This window comes from Phallusia mammillata, chromosome 3 (genome assembly GCF_965637545.1).
Source record: "Phallusia mammillata chromosome 3, kaPhaMamm4.hap1.1, whole genome shotgun sequence".
Taxonomy (NCBI): domain Eukaryota; kingdom Metazoa; phylum Chordata; class Ascidiacea; order Phlebobranchia; family Ascidiidae; genus Phallusia; species Phallusia mammillata.
The window spans coordinates 14,723,129-14,739,715 of NC_137254.1; the positions used below are offsets into that span (position 1 = coordinate 14,723,129).

The window sequence follows — 16,587 nt, forward strand, 5'->3', positions numbered from 1 at the left end:
TGCTTGAATATCATCACAATAACGCCAAAAGAAAGTTGTTTGTGCTCAGTTGCAGACTTTAAGACAGGGTTCATGCTTTTCGCGATATTGTTTGTTGAGCAGGTCATAATGAAGAATTTTTTTCACGTAATTAAGAAAAGCTAGTGGACCGGTGCTGGAAAAAAACTTTGAAAGTTTCATCAAAATCTGCTTTCGTGGCACAGTCAATTAATCTGGCAATGTCATCTTTTAAAACCTTTATGTCTTGTTTGTCACCACAAGATTTTACCCATTGTTCCACAACTTTTATTAGGTATTTTGTAATTACAAAACACGTTTGTCAGCCAAGAAAGCAATTTGTTACCTGACTTCGTCAAACCGATTGCCGAAAAAGTTTTCCCTCGATGATGTTTGAGCAATTTTCGGTCATGAAGAAGAAATGCCACTGAAAACGCGGGTCACCTTCATACCTTGGAAATATCCAAATCAGTTGCCCCTGACGCGTTCTCAACTGCACTTTGATAAGCAAAATTCAAATTTTCGGGCCACTTCCATCTGATAACGAACAAAGTTTTGAAAACAATACCTTTAAACTTATTGCCAACTTCAACTTACCGTTTTTGTGTTGAACAAATTTTCCTCCCTTGTTGCATCTGCTTCCCGCAATGTTTCTACATAATGGGACTAGTATCTTTCCCTCCGCTCTTAACTCCACAACAATGGGCCACGGTGTCGCTGCCGTCATCACTTTCACTCTGTTATCTGTCTTCTTCTTTGACACACTCCCATTTCATGGCAAATATAGGACCACCAACATTTTCTTCCAAACGGTACTCTAATACAATTGACTTCGTCAAAATGTTTTTGTACAGATTGCGTTTTGAGTGTAAATCAGTTTAGCTTTAAGATGATCTCTGTTAAAATTGAAATGTTTCTTTTTAAATGGCAAATATAGGACTTACGCTTCTCGTATATCCAACACCAACATTTTCTTCCAAACGGTGCCGTACTTAAACCTAACTTACAGTTAAACACCTCAAGCCTGAAAGCAACATAACCCTTAATCTTGAAACTACTACAGCACCCAACTAGACACACTGTTGAATTTGCCAAACATATCGTCCTGCAACTTGCACTAAATACGATTCCATCCGCTCTCACTAAACTGCACTTGTTTTTAATTTCACAGCAGTCATAACGGTCCTATCTTATTTATCACCACCAATGCTTCTTCGCACCACTTTTCCGCACTGTGTTTAACTTCAATTTAACGAAGTGTTGTTGTAAAAAAAGGCGCTTACCGAAAATTAAATCGCTTAGGACAATTAATTCCGTAAATGGGATCAACTATTCAAACGAATAAAAATAAAAAACCAGCAGGCAGTGGGATTTAAACACAAGCACGAAACGCTCTGCGAGTCCACCAAATAAGCAGGCATAATGGTCTGCACGTTATTGATTTTGGCACAAAACCGCAGAAATGGAGAAACAACACCGGGCGATGAAAAATATGCAACATTAAAAAAGCAACATATAACGACAAATGAGCATATTTTGGGCATTAACATTTTCTGAGTGTTTTTTTATACCAGTAATTTTAAGCCGTTTCTCTTCAGCCTGATCTAATAAATCCAGGTTAGGGCTTTCTGCAAGGTCGTTTTTTGCATAAATGGCGGAGTGCTGGTATAGCGATGCGTTATCGCTGTGTTGGCTGAAAGTGTTTGTGGCGACATAAGATCCCATAGCATTGTAGTTCAATGTTTCTGTGATTCATTATCAGGGGCGGCTCGTGCGAGGGGGCTGCGGAGCTGCAGCACCCCCTATATTTTTACTTGACATTCGTATTCCAAGTTGTGATACAAAACAATCTTTACATATAGTTTTTATGTTTGATCAGTATATACTAAGAATAATTTTTATGGCATTAATCGGCATTTTATTAAAATAAAAATTTTGTATTATTTAAAAAAAAAATAATAATAAGTTATCTATGGCGGAGCTGCAGCTCCAGTTTCGTGACGTTTGCAGTTGTGCGCATGCGCACTTGGAAAACGCTACATGCCGGGCGAAATAAGCGAGAGGGGGCTGTGGCTCGCGCAGCCCCTCCCGTGACGTAGCGCTAGTTGTGTTGTCTGCTTCGCGTCAGTGAGCTCCAAAGCCAAACCCGTGTACTGTATTTTTAAGTTCGACAGTGAGTACAGTAATTATTTTGCCATCTTTAAATTTATTGTTTGACTGTTAGTCGTGACTTTTTAAGATGACTGTAAGTGGGTTTCAGTTTTTGCAGTTATCATTGAATTAAATAAGTGTATCTAACACCTTGAAAAGTCACGATTAACCTTTATAATAAATAACTGAATTAAAAAGTTTTAAGAAAGTGTGGGATAAACATCTTCTACTCCAATGTCATGCAGGAATATGCAACAACAAAAACTACTCAGTTCTAGTTCTTAATGCTACTAATAAAAAATAAATTTGTGACTGTGAAGTTCCCTCACTGAAATTCAGGCAATATCAAATGCAGAACAAATAACAGCAGAAGGAACAGAAATTTTGAAATACCTGGGTGATGACAATTTAAAGTTTTGGTTTCTTAACACACCATGTGGACAGTATTTGCAACCAAGTGCAATCATGTGTATTGATCTAATGGACATGTACTGTTTGTCTAAACAGTAGCTGCTAAATTGCTTCACAGAAAGTGTTTCTTAATAATGAACATTCTACAGACAAGATAGTAGTGACCACCAATCCAAGCATATCCTATTGTTGACAAAAAAAAGCTAGTTGCTGAAATGAAATTTTTTTTGTAGATCTGATGTTCATGATTACTTTGAAAATAATCTAGAGGATGTTTTGACAAGTGAAATTACTAGGATGAAATATCCTTTTTGCTGTTTCCATGAGTCTCTCAAAGGCAAAACAGTTCTTTTTAACACTGAAAAGGATGCAAACTTTTCTTAGGAACACCATTATTTCCAAAAGACTTGCACTTGCAGTGCTAGTACTAAATAGAAAAAAAAACAGTTTCTTAGTTGTCATTTGGAATCAAGCTATCAATTATCATGCCCAAACTATAACTTTATGATTCATTTTGGTTGTAAAATAGAAGCACAAGGTTTTATTAATATGCTTTTTAAAGCTTGAAGGAGTTTTGCACTTAAAAAAGGAATTATAAGCTATTTGCCAGCGAAAAAGCAGCAAGTAAGCAGTTAAGAAACTGAAAGACAATTAATAGTCTGTAAATAAAAATTCAAAGAAAAGATGTTTAAATAAACAAGTTCTGACACAATTGTAATGTGGTTGTAAAATTTGTCAGTTATGATACCAATAAAAAGTTGTATGGCTAGTTGTTTTTTGTGACAATAATCTGTGAAGTGTCATAGAATGTGTTGAAAACGCTGACTGTGACTATAAGTTACTTAAATGTAACATGACCATTTTTTTAATGTTGTCTAACTCAAATACTTCGACCTTTTTCGACTCATTTATAACTATTCTTACTATTACTTTTTTATATTTTTGTTGAGTTTTACCGTATTTACAATCGCTTCGTTTCAAATCTGTGTTACATGTGTTTTTGTGCCACATTATTACTGCATGTTATTGTGTTTGGCCCGTCGCCATGCAAGTAAACAAAAGTCCCCAATGATACCGTCTGCTGTTTACACTCGTGTACATTATTGCGTAACAAAAATTATTACTTGTATTTCTACAAATGTAGCTTGTCTATATATTGCCAACTTATATATGTTCAATAAAGGCTAAAATTTGGAGCAGCACCCCCACAAATTTTAGGCACGAGCCGCCATTGTTCATTATGTTAATTCTCCAAATCCTGTCAATTGAAACATATAATGTAAATGCGCAACAAATTTGTTTAGGAAACGTTTTCTTAGCCACGATTTCAAGAATTCCTACCTTGACAACCTGGATGATACCACTCTTTGCATCCACTACACCAGTGTTTCCCGACCTTTTTTGTACTTACGCCCCCTTGGGCTTTCATTTTTTTACAACGCAGATTGCTGAAATTGGTGTTTAGCGGCCAAGTCTTTTACTCTCGGTACGATATTGCTGAGAAGGAATCTCTTCTATTAGTGATTTGAAAGTGGTTTCGTTGCTTTGTTAAAAGCTGAGTGACTGCACTAAAACCGCGCTCATCCATGAATGAGGCTGGTAAAGCTAGAAAGTAAAGTTTAATTTCTTTCCACAACTTGGGATACCTCTCGGGAATTTCTTTCTGCTACCAAAAATGTGGTAGGATTTTTGCAAAAAGGCTTTAACCCGAAGTCGTTTTTTAGACCAATTAAATATTCTTGCATGGAAAATCGGTTTCATTCACACTGGTGTCTGTAAATGGATTTACACGAGAGTTCTGGCATTTGATCTCCTGCAGTTAATCCGGCTCTTTTACCACCTAGAAGTTTACTTTATATTTCGCCAGGATATTGTCTGGCCAAAAGTGAATATACAGTTGCTAACAGTGATTGTGTTTGAAATTAATATTAGCAGTAAGTTTACTTATCGTCCCTGAAACAATATCCATAGCTTTATTAATAAAAAGTCCACCATTGTCAGGACCACCATTAGGAGTCGAAAAGTTAGCTTTATTTACCATTAGTGGTAGTCGAATCGTACGATTACATTCTATTATCATACCACCTGTGCAAATGGAGTCTTGCCCATAACAATCACAAAGGCATGGGAGCAAAATAGTTTGATAGACCTACATCTTTAACATCCAAACGATATAATTCGCCGGTATGCCGATAATGCAATGGATCCATGAGTTCTCAAATGTGTGACAACAGCGTAATCAAGTCGACTGGGCACCTTCTAGGTAAAAAGCCTAGTTCCAACGACACAACTTCCACGATGAATGTTACACTTGGATATTATTCCCAAAGCACCTTTCATTTGCCCGTGGATGGGATCGTATAAGATATCACGTCGGGGTCACCACTGACATTAACATGAGAAAATAGTGCCTATGTAGTGAACCGTAGTTGTAAACACTTACATGCGAAAAGTTGTTAAAAATATTAACTATTATGGCATGTAATAAAAATGTTGAATTAAAAGTCCGAAGTCTGATCCATGAAGTCCAAAGTCCGATACATATCTCTCTAGTGTACAATTTTTTTTACATAACACATTTGAAAATCAAATAGTCATCAAACTTCTGTTTTTACCTTTCTCTTGTTTTTCCTGACTTCACCCTCTTGTATCCGGGAAAAACAGTATTGTTATCATACATGCACCAAGCTAACATTAGACTTTTTGGCCGCAGTAATGTACATTTGGGCAACTTTAAGAAACACTACATTTAGGGGACATTAACTAACAAAAGTAGTTTGACAGTAGTAACCACACATTTAGACAAACCTAATTAAGAAATGCTTGGATGCAATCATGTACATTCACACAACGGTAACTCTAAAGCACCTTAAAAAATATTAAACACTCATGCGCCATTCAGTAAAAATGACCTTGCCATTATACAGTTTTACACATTCATACCCAAGTAACACTATGTTATTTTATGTTTGCTTGAAATTACTTATATTTCCATCCTGTAACTGCAAAAACACTTTCATTTAGTTACATTTATCAAACAGATTTAGTTGGTTTACACATGCCAAACATTTCCCCCACCACAACAAAATACACTGATTATGCGTACAATATTTAAGAAACGCCTTGCCAAAGTACGAACACATAAAAAAATTCATTGCAATATGTTTAAATGTACATGCATTGGGGAAGAATTACTTTCACTATCTATAGTAGATTCAGAACTGAAAAAGGATAAACAAAAATGCTGTTTTCGTTTTATAAATGTAAAGTTAAGAAATCAGTTTTGACACCACTTTCTATGTTATTATTATTATACATTGTTACTTTTTGATTCAACAACATATATTGAACCATTTTATTTAAACGTTTTGTACACTGCATTTGTCACACAGTGCCAGACTACATTTTTGTCACAAACATTATTTGGAACTCTTTACCTTTCCACAACCAGGGTGGTACCATTCCTTGCATTTGTCGCATTCAGTATAAAACTGCTTTGCGTTAGCAACTGCAGTAAACTGGAATCTCAAATCAGTCCCTGTTGCGCTTTGTACTTGAGCAGAAATTATTTTGTTCAGAGAAACTTTTCTGTTTTCCAGCCACTTTCCAATCATCTCGCGCAAACTCGCCTGCTTAAACTTCGCGTCTTCATGTCGCATACGGATGCAAAGCGCAGCTGCAAATGTAATCGCGAACGGACAGCAGTTATCTGTCGAGGAACATTGAGGAGTCGTTCATTTATCTTGTATTCTGTGTTACCACTATCGTAACAGTGGAGTCATTGTCTAAAAATACATTGGACGCAGTAACCCAGTTATTGCCCTGAACATTTATGATTTGAACAGATTTTTCAAACAACTATGCAAGCCTCCGATGTGAGGAAACCGCTGAGAAATGTACATTGCTGAGTTTATATTATTACAGCAATCCAGGTTTTGTTCCTGTTTTTCATCCAATAAGTCATTTGACGTTAAATGAAATTTTGTTGCACAAGTGTAATCCTCCTCAAGCTGCCGCAAATAAACGGTCAGTCCATCATCGGAGAGGTGAACCTTGTTGCACCACACCTCGGGTGAGTTGGCACAGCGAGCTCCAAATACGTGACTGGCTTGCAGTCTCGTGAATTGCCCGGTTTGCGCAAGGAATAACGCCACGCTGGCTGTGTCAGTGCTGTGGTAGCATTCCACAACAGTATACCCATAAAGACAAAAACTACAACACGGTATATTATTAAGTTACCAAACCCTGTGACCAAATGTGTTGCGATGAAGATCTTATACAATACAAAGATGTTCGAAACAGGTTATACAAAAAAAACGACCAAAGTAGCCAAGGTACAAAAAGAAAATAAGTTCATTTCACACTGACCTTTGCATGGGGGTACAACGCTTTGGTGCAGTTGATCAGCAGAAGAATATCCCCGGGAAACTTTCTGACCACTGGGTTTTAATTGTAAACGCTTCCCTTGATAAGTTGTTCGCGTACCGAGGACCAAAACCACAACGTCGACGTTTCAAATTGGGGGACGATATTGCAACTCCGTGATTCCATGTTCAATGGTACCACCGGGGATGGTAACAGCTGCAATATCGAAAACAAAATTTGGCGAAGGTTTTACCACAGAAGGAAACCAGGTCCCGTGCGTTGTTGTCCGAACCAACAGTACGCAGCTTCTTTCTTGGTTCAGACACCAGCCTCTTAACCCGCTTCCCGGAGACGCCGAACGGATACTTCAATGTCGACATTCTCTGTCCACAAGGCCATGTAGTGTTTCGTGCACCAAACTGATAGCAACACATTCTTATTCATTAGTAAAATGTAAAAAAAATCATTTCAAGCGATACACCTGTGTTAGTTCAGAAACTGCTTTGACGACTAAATCTTCAATAACGACCATCGACTTGTTTTCACACCTTGGACTTTGAGCGTTTTTTTTTTCTGGATGTTTGGTCTCCTGCGAATTTTCCTTGGAAGATTGACTGCAACGAAACAAAACAGTCATTGAATTAAGAAGCGATCCAAATTACATCAAGCAAAAAAGATCTAAATTTAATAGTTGCACATTCGAGTCGAATCTAAAAACATACCTGCTTGATGTCCCGGTTATTTTGTTGTATTCTGTTAACGTATGCTTAGCGAGCGGAATACTTTCACCCACTTATCGTCTTCTGTTGTCATGTCGCCCTTGTGCAGGAACTTGTGGATTTGTTATACCGGCTAAACCAAAACTTTTTTGTTGTTGTTTTTATAGCATTTCAAACAGAATCCCATCGGCGTGTTTTCATGGCCGTGCTTTGCTCTTTTGGGTGAAAACGGAACGTTTTTCCCCGTCTAACAAGATTTCGTATGTCAGTTGTAAGACACGATCATTGTTATTGGGTATTAACGTGGGTTTAGTCTACAAATATGTATCGCTTATTTAACCTCGTTATGTATGAGATTATCACAAATACCTAGGAATTTTTCAACTGCCTTTTCTTTGTCGTTACACTGTTTGCAAACAACACTGCGGGTGGAATAGTATGGCACGTATTTTTACAAACACTACATTTGTGAAATCCACATTCCTTTTTGCACGAAATACAACCATTATCCATCTAGACAAAAAAGCCGTTGACAACGTTAAGTAAAGCTTATCTAATTAAAAAAATGTTAATCGCTTTTACGATGTTTTATGGCGCGGAGTTTTAAAATTGTTGAAAGCAAATAACACATTCAAACTACACTTGTTTCAATGTTGTTGCCACTGTGCATTTTTGTTGTGTTAATAGACTTCCACTGTGAAGTTAAAAGAGGGAATTGACAACTTTTGCCTTCTTATAAACTAGCCTTTCCTCGATTGATAGCTAACTAGGTTACGACATAACGCCGGAGAATATTTCGTTGGGAGAAACTTTTCAGTTTTCCAGCCACTTTCCAATCACCTCGCGCATCTCGCCTCTTCAGGTCGCATACCGATGCAAAGCGCAGCTGCAAATGCTATCGCGAACGTTTCCTGATCCCGCTGTCTGTCGAGATACATTAGGAAAAAGGAAATTAATATTTACGTTGTTACAAGTAATAAGTTTTGAAATAAAGATTCGTTCTTGTTTTCTTGTATTTTGTTTCCTCTATCGTAAATCATAACAGTGCTAAAAATACGTTGGACGCAGTAACCCAGTGATTGCCCTGAACATTTAGGATTTGAACAAATTATCGCTGAGGTGTATGAATAAGGGACGTATCTGTACAAACTGAAAACGCCAAACAACTTTGCAAGCCTCCAATATGGGAAAACTGCTGAGAAAGAATGTACATTGCTGTGTCTATATGATTACCACCAAGCCAGGTTATGTTCTTTTTTACATTCAATAAGCCATGTGACGTTAAAGGAAATTTTGTTTCCTAGTTTGTTGCACAACAGCGCCGCGCTAAACTCGATTGTTCGTGATCACATAAACATTTTGTTAATTGACGCTGTATTCTCTTCTTTGCATCGTTATTTCGCTGAACTGTAGAGAGTCTAAGCAGTCCCGCAAAGACACTGCAGGAGATTGCATATACTTTCCCATGCTTTTTGTCTGGAGCTGTGAGCCAACTTCGTTTTTGCCACTTTTCTCCAGCTTTCTTTGATTCTGTTTGTTTTCGCTTTCTCTTTTCTCCTATCCTGACAACATCTTTGTGCTCGCGAACCAACCCAAGATGACTGTCTGTACAAAGCTGTGTAAACTCACGCCACCCTTCAAAGCAGTGGTTCCCAACCTTTTTGTCTTGGTGACCCCTTTAAAAATTTTCTTAGATACCGCGACCCCCACTTATATCCTTTCCTAAATGCATAATTAGAAAGGCAGCACTAAAAATGTTTTCTTGCATTTATTGACAAATCAATGTGATGGTTGACCTTGTAGGTCTGCAGCTAACCGTGAAATTCGAGGTTGGGTGCTAGACAGAGCCAGTCTCATGTCGTCTTCCACATTCATTCTATTTCTTTCCTTCGTTTTCATATGTAGAAGAGCTGAAAAACCACTCTCGCATAGATACGTCGTAGCGAAGGGCAGTAACACTTGAAAAGCCAGCTTAGAAATTTGTGGGTATGAATCATACATTTCACACCAAAATTGAGAGAGTGACTTTTCATGGTAGCGAATTCGAGCAGATGAGTCATTCTTAAGATCAAAATATTGATCTTGGATTTCATCAGGAATGCCACTTGCAACCAAAGAAACGGAAAACGGATTTTGAACAAGTGTAGCTTCTTGCTCTTGGAGTTCTGGAAAGTAACGTTGGAACTCGGACTCCATGGTCTGCAGGTGTGCCACAATCAATTTTTTTAAATCTTCGAACTCTTCACCCGTTTCTTCGATGCAAGAAACACTGGACAATCTGTCAAACATAGCAATGTTCCCAATATGCACTTTTCGCTGCCAGTTTTTCAATTTTGAGACGAATGCCTTGACATTATCATTGAGTTGTATAATATTTGTGTCTTTCCCTTGAAGTTTCAGATTTAGGCAGTTCAATTTTTCAAATATGTCCGCCAAATAAGCCAGGCAGTTCATCCACTTATCATCATTGAAGTATGACAAAAATTCCCTTTTATTTTTAAATTCTAAAAATGCCTGAATCTCAACCTTCATCTCATAAACGCGATTAAGAACGTTCCCTTTGGAGAGCCAACGAACAGCTGTGTGGAAAAGCAACGTTTCGTGTGTTGAGTTCATATCCTTGCAAAGTTCTTTGAACTGACGTGAGCTGAGACCTCCTGCTTTGATAAAATTTACGATTTTCACAACAGAATTCAATACATCTTTTAGTTGAGCTGGTAATGTTTTGCTGGCAAGTGCATATCTATGGATGAAACAGTGCGTTCCCTTTGCTTCAGGTGCAAGCCCCTTGACTTGTGTTTGAAAGCCAGACTGCGATCCCAACATAGAAGGGGCGCCATCGGCACAAACTCCACAAACATTTGTCCAATCAAGTTGGGCAGATTCAAAAAAAGTTGTAATCTTCTTCATAACATCTGCACTTTTTGTAGTAGTTTCCAGCTCACTGCAGAAAAGAAATTCCTCTTTGAAGTCACCGGAATTGATATACTTGACAAAAACGAGAAGCTGAGCGCATGAGCTAACATCTGTTGTCTCGTCTACCTGAATTGAAAACATCGGAGAAGCCTTGATCTCCTGTATCACTTGCACTGTTACATCTTTGGACATATCCGATATGCGTCTCTTGATAGTATTGTTAGAAAGAGAGACTTGTTTAACTTTCGCCGCACTTGCATCCCCGAGAACCAGCTTTACTGTTTTTAACAAGCATGGTTTCACAAGTGTTTCCCCAATAGTGTGAGGTTTCTTTCCTTTGGCAATTTCCAGTGCGACTTCATAGGACGCCTGAAGTACAGACACATTTACCTGATGAAAGTTTCCAGTAGCATCAAGCCGTTGCCGCTTGAGACCAGCTTCATGGCGCTTAAAGAATGCTGCATCCTTTTTAGCATGTTGAGGGTGCTTGGTTTCCAAATGGCGTTTCAATTTTGATGGTTTCAATGATTCTGCGCTAAGAACAACGTTGCATAGAACACACTGTGGCTTCTCAACACCATTGGTCAATAAAGAAGTAAAGCCGAGGTTAATGTACTCTTCAATGTATTTTCGTTTTTTCTCCATCGAACGATGCTCCCTTTAACTATTTTTTAGCAATCTCGAGTCTTGACTGATCTCTGTTGTCTAATATACAAGGCTACTTTGTTAATAGAGTTTCAATTTACAGTGACTGTTACAGCGAGAATTGCTTAAATGTGCCTTCTTTCTCTGTTTACCAGTGATATGACTTCATTGACTATGACGTAACAAAGCGTCTGCCAGGATTGGTTAGAAATCTCCAAACGTAACAATGCGTTTGATGTCATTAGTGTCGCAATCTTGTGCTGGCCACGTTTTACAGTTTCTTTCTGTGCTGTGAGCAGGCTTTTTAGTAGTTGCAGTTGTGGTGGATCTAATGTAGTTTTTGTAGATATTTATGTGCTAACAATATAGTGAATTATGTGCAGCTATAAAAACATGAAAGCTAAAGTTATTAAAATGCTGAAACGTCTTAGTCCGTCAAAGTGCTTGTAATTCTGTCCTGGACTCCTAAGAAGTTGGTACGTAATTTGAATGTGTAAATTGTATAAGTTAAATGTCGTAATACTGTTTGTGTATGATTTAAGAAGTATTGACTTTCTTAACGTGGCATATTCCTAAGTGAAGTTTATCGGCCATATTGAATGTGCGTATTGTTGCCGATTTGTGACGCGTTTCTGTTCGTTTAACAGAGAACCAATGCTGTTGTGCAACCAAGGAGAAATTTGTACCATCAGGCAGACAGTGTTGCGTTCAAGACAAATTAGGAAACCCCCTAGTGCGGCGGTCGGTGCAGATCCAGGCTGTGCAGATTTTTAAATAAATTACGGCCGCTACAGTGACTGAACGCTTAGTGTAGGACCTACAGTCATATTTATTACATCACAGTGGACGCATACTGGATGAGTGACACACAATAAGGCACATACTACTAGCGCACCGGTACCTCGCCCTACTTACATTCACTTTTGTTGTTGCATGAGCAATAGCTTCGCGACCCCCTATGAAATGCTCTGCGACCCCCAAGGGGGTCGCGACCCCCAGGTTGGGAACCACTGCTTTAAAGATTCTCTCTTGACACCTTGTCCTTTTTAACTTCTGTTAGCTTTTTTTCCATAATGCCTTGCGTTCGGTTGTCTTTGGTGAATTTCTGCTGTGCTCTTTTCTACACTTTATTGTAAAAATCAGAATAACCTTTATAAACCGGAGTTTCACCGAGTGGACCAACATTCCCAAGCATCAAACTTGACCTCCACTGGATCTGCCTCAAACTCAGCGGTTACTCTTTCTTCTGTTTCATTTTTACTGCCCCTTTGAAGTGATTAGCGTGCAATTTTTTGTTTTGAATAATGCCAACTCCGTTGTGCTTGTTTTGTGTCTCGTGTTTTGGAAAGAATCTTCACATGATGCAAAATGTCTGCTACGCTTTCCAGTGTATCTGCATAAGTAAGTAAACCCAAGATATTTATACATGCATGACTTCCTGTCTTCGCTTCTTCACTAAACTAGCCAGCTTTTTCAGTTGGTCATCGTTTTGATGGTTTTGCTGTTACTATTGCAAAACAACGTTCTGGATATAAATATGTCTTAAGACTTTCCTCGAAGAAAAAACGATCAAACTGAATGGATTAAAGCATTGCTTCCGTCGCAAATACAAAGGCGCGGGTGGGATTTACCACAAACAAGACTTTTTCGCTCTTAAACGACATAATAAAGTTTTTTTGATTGACACAGCATTATTCCATTTCAAAAGAGACACCCATTATCACGCCGCCCGTTGCATCGAACTGCCGTCCTCTGACTACAACATTACAGAGCGCAATTCACCATACCATTTCCTGACAACCCCAGGAATCTTTCCTCCAAAGCTGCTCGCTCTCTGAGTCTCAAACTTTTGCAACGCTGTCAACTCGCATTTGTCTGGGACCCAATCTTTCTCGCTTGTTGCCGGACCCCTTTATACTCTTGTACTCGGAGCATCGTCTCTATTTCCGGATTCGTAAACACTATCTGAAAGTGTATTAACCAAGTCTTTGCAATGGATTCGCGCTTTTTTGTTCTGAAGCGTTTATTGGCATTTCCTCTTTACGCTTACGCTCTCCTTTTAGTTTGCAACCTACAAAATCGTTTTTCGGTGCTTTACCTTTCTATATTTCACGCAAAACTCTTTTGTTATGTTGTCATACAAAGCAATCTCGAATTTGCGGGTGTAAATTCAAACTTGCAATTGCCAACACAATGAAAACGCATTGGTCGGTTTTGTGTTTGTTCCAGTGGTGGGTTTAGAAAACAAAAGAACAAAATTTTTTTTGACTTTTTGGTGTTGGTCTGCTCATGGGCGCCGGTGTTGCTCCTCGGTGTCGGCGGTCCTTGTGGTCGGTGCCGATGTTGGTGGTTTGCTCCTTGGTGATGGCGTTGTTGTGGGTTGTGTAATCTGTGGAGTTTTGCGTCAGCTTTGTCAACCACGTGATTCATGATGACGGCTGCAAATAACGGAGCAATTGCTGAACCCGTCGCTACACCGTCAATCTGTTGGTACATTCGAGTAGCTTCTTTGATCGATGACAGTTCAAACCACTGATGGTTCCGGTTCTATCACAGAACATGGCGGAAAGATTTATGGTGAAGTCAACCGGTCCGTTGGTAAAAAGGCTGTTTGTATCAAATGTGGCGCCACTGCAACATTGTTGAATAGACTTTCCTTGATCCTTAAAATAAATTTAAAAGCATCTTTCACTGTGCAGACATGTTCGCGCACTGACACTAGAATACGCGAAAGCCATTTAGTACAATCATAATTGAAGCTGCCTGCCGAGTCAAGGATGGGTCGTAGTGGTATTTTTTCTCTTTATGGATCCTGGACAAGCCATAGAGTGTGGGTGTTCTGGCCGCCGTAGGTCGCATATGGAGATACCATGTAGAAAGGACTTGAAAAACCCGAGGTACCGCTATTGATTAATGTGACTAGAGTCAATTTCCATTCAACGCCATACACCGGAAATAAACGTTACGCGTTGCAGTTGCTCTGCACTTGTAGGTGGCTTACACTTCGCTTCTGCGCATCTTTTTATCGATCGTTTTTATGCGACGCTTGTTTGGCACCTTTTTATCATTCCTTCATGCGACTTAAGTGTATATAAACAGGTGTGATGTAGCCTTCATATCTCACTGATGATGGCATAAGCATTTGCCTAAACATGTCGCTATTTGCGTCTATTTGGGCCATTAACAGATCATAAGTTACTTTTAATAACACTTCAAGCTTTTCTCCAATTTCCTTTTCTCTTTCACATACTTGTCTCTTATGGATTTCCATTTCCATCTTGATACACACTGCTTTACTCTGTCAGAGTTGGAAAATGGGCGAAGTTCCCGACCTTTAACTGGGTTGCCCACAACAACAATTTGCACTCAAACGATTTTATGGCATCAAACATGATTGTGACCACCACTGAGCGACTTTGCAAAAAGGTATTCAAGTTGTTCAAATGTGATGTTAAGTGTTAATTTGGGTTCACCAAACTCCAGTTCGTCAGCGTTTTTCAAAGCCATGAACGGACCAATCTCGGCGAAAAGCGTTTCAGCACATTTCTGCGACTGAGCCAGCGTACATCTGTATTGTGAAGTATTTCACCATACTCACTTTCTATGGTTTCAAGAAATGATTTGAACTGCCTATGATTAAGTCCCCGTGATCGTATAAAATTTACAGTTTTTACAACTAACCCCATAACATCGTGCATTTCTAACGCTTTACCACACAGGGCCTCTTGATGTAGCACGGCGTGAATCGACACACCCAATTCCAGCATCAAGCCAAACCAAACCTATTCTTTCAGATCGCATGGCAGCTGCCCCATCTGTGACAACGGATACGTGCTTTGTGCCAAATGCAATTCACAAAATAAGTCCCGGCCAATGGTTGCGTCTTTTATCGCCATTAAATCTAATAATTATTCCGTAATGTTTGAATTCCTATCAACCCCGCCAACAAACACAGCACACATAGCATTTTTTTCCAATTGAAATGTTGTTGGTACGAATCATCTGCCAATTCTGTTACGCGTCGGGCAATGGTGTTAGCTGAATGTCTTCAAAACCCTTAGACTTTTCCGGGCATAATGTTTCACAAGCTTTCAACATACATTGCTTAATAAAATCTCCTTGTACATAAGGACGTGAAGATGCAATCTTTTCACTAATAGCGAATCTTGCTTTTACAGAGGCTTCACTGGCTTTGGTAATATGCGGAAAAAAATTTCTCTGCCTATTCAATAAACCTTTCAGTTGCGACAACTTTTCTTCTCGCATTTTTCCGGAGTATGCATGGTATTTTTCTCTGTGCAATGATTTGTAATGTCGTCGGATGTTGTATTCTTTTCGAACAGCAATAACCGCACAACATATAAGACACTGAACCTTGCCATTGCAGTCACAACAAAGTACATTTCTTCCCACTTTTCTTGAAAAGTTCGGTTCTCTGAGCTTTTTCTTTTTTAAGACATTGCGTCTGGGTAATGATGCGATAATTTTCTGTTATGTTCGTACAGTAAATCCGTAAAAGCAAAAATATATAACTAAATAATTGCAGCAAAGCTAGAACACATGTGAGCTATATAACTGAACGGTTTCTAAGAGTTGCGCTTTGATTATCAGACATAATTATATGCGTGTAATAATGCGAATCAATGAACCGGCAATTTTTATTGTGAATTAACAGCGTGGTTTATTGTTTCATGAATTTAGGCGAGTAAAACACACACAAAAATTGTGTTTGAAACTGCAAAGTTCAAATAACCTCGCGGGCCACGAAAAATTGCCTCGCGGGCCATGTGGCCTGCGTGTTGGAGACCCCTGGTGTAAACCAAGGAAGGGCTTTAGGATGACTGTAAATTGGAAAACTTACCTTTCAGTGCATAGGAGATATGACCCAAAAAATACATTTTCACTGCCCAAAGTGTAAAAGATATTTTTTCTCGGGGCTTTACTCTAAAATACATTTACGTGGTAAAATTCTTACTGCATATTTATACTAATGTTTTAAACAACTTAAAACTCAAACATTGACCCAATTTTTTTTTGCCGTAAATTGAAAAATGTTCTAGTTTATTGACCTCTTTTGTTCCAAACCAATTGGGAATAAAGAAGAAATACCTGAGATTTGTACCACTAATGAAATTACCATGAACTTACCGATGAACAGAAGAACTGATGTGCAGTCTGACGTTGGGGCATGTATCTGTGAAGCAATATACAAAAGCCTTGTTTAGTAGGTTTGCAAGTCGGATCAAAAACAGCTGCAGCAATTAGCCATGATTCCATACATTTTTAAGTAGGTTGACTCTTTTTGTAGTTCCATACTTGTTTCAAGGGGTTCAACGTACTTTTTTCACCGCGGGCCGGATAAGTTTAGTAATGGTTCGCGCAG

General features: G+C 38.8%; 1 pseudogene; it reads right to left on the minus strand.

Moving 5' to 3' along the window:
• Window positions 1-9,422: 9,422 nt before the first annotated feature.
• LOC145219638 (SCAN domain-containing protein 3 pseudogene) lies at window positions 9,423-11,204 on the minus strand (annotated as a pseudogene).
• Window positions 11,205-16,587: the final 5,383 nt, after the last annotated feature.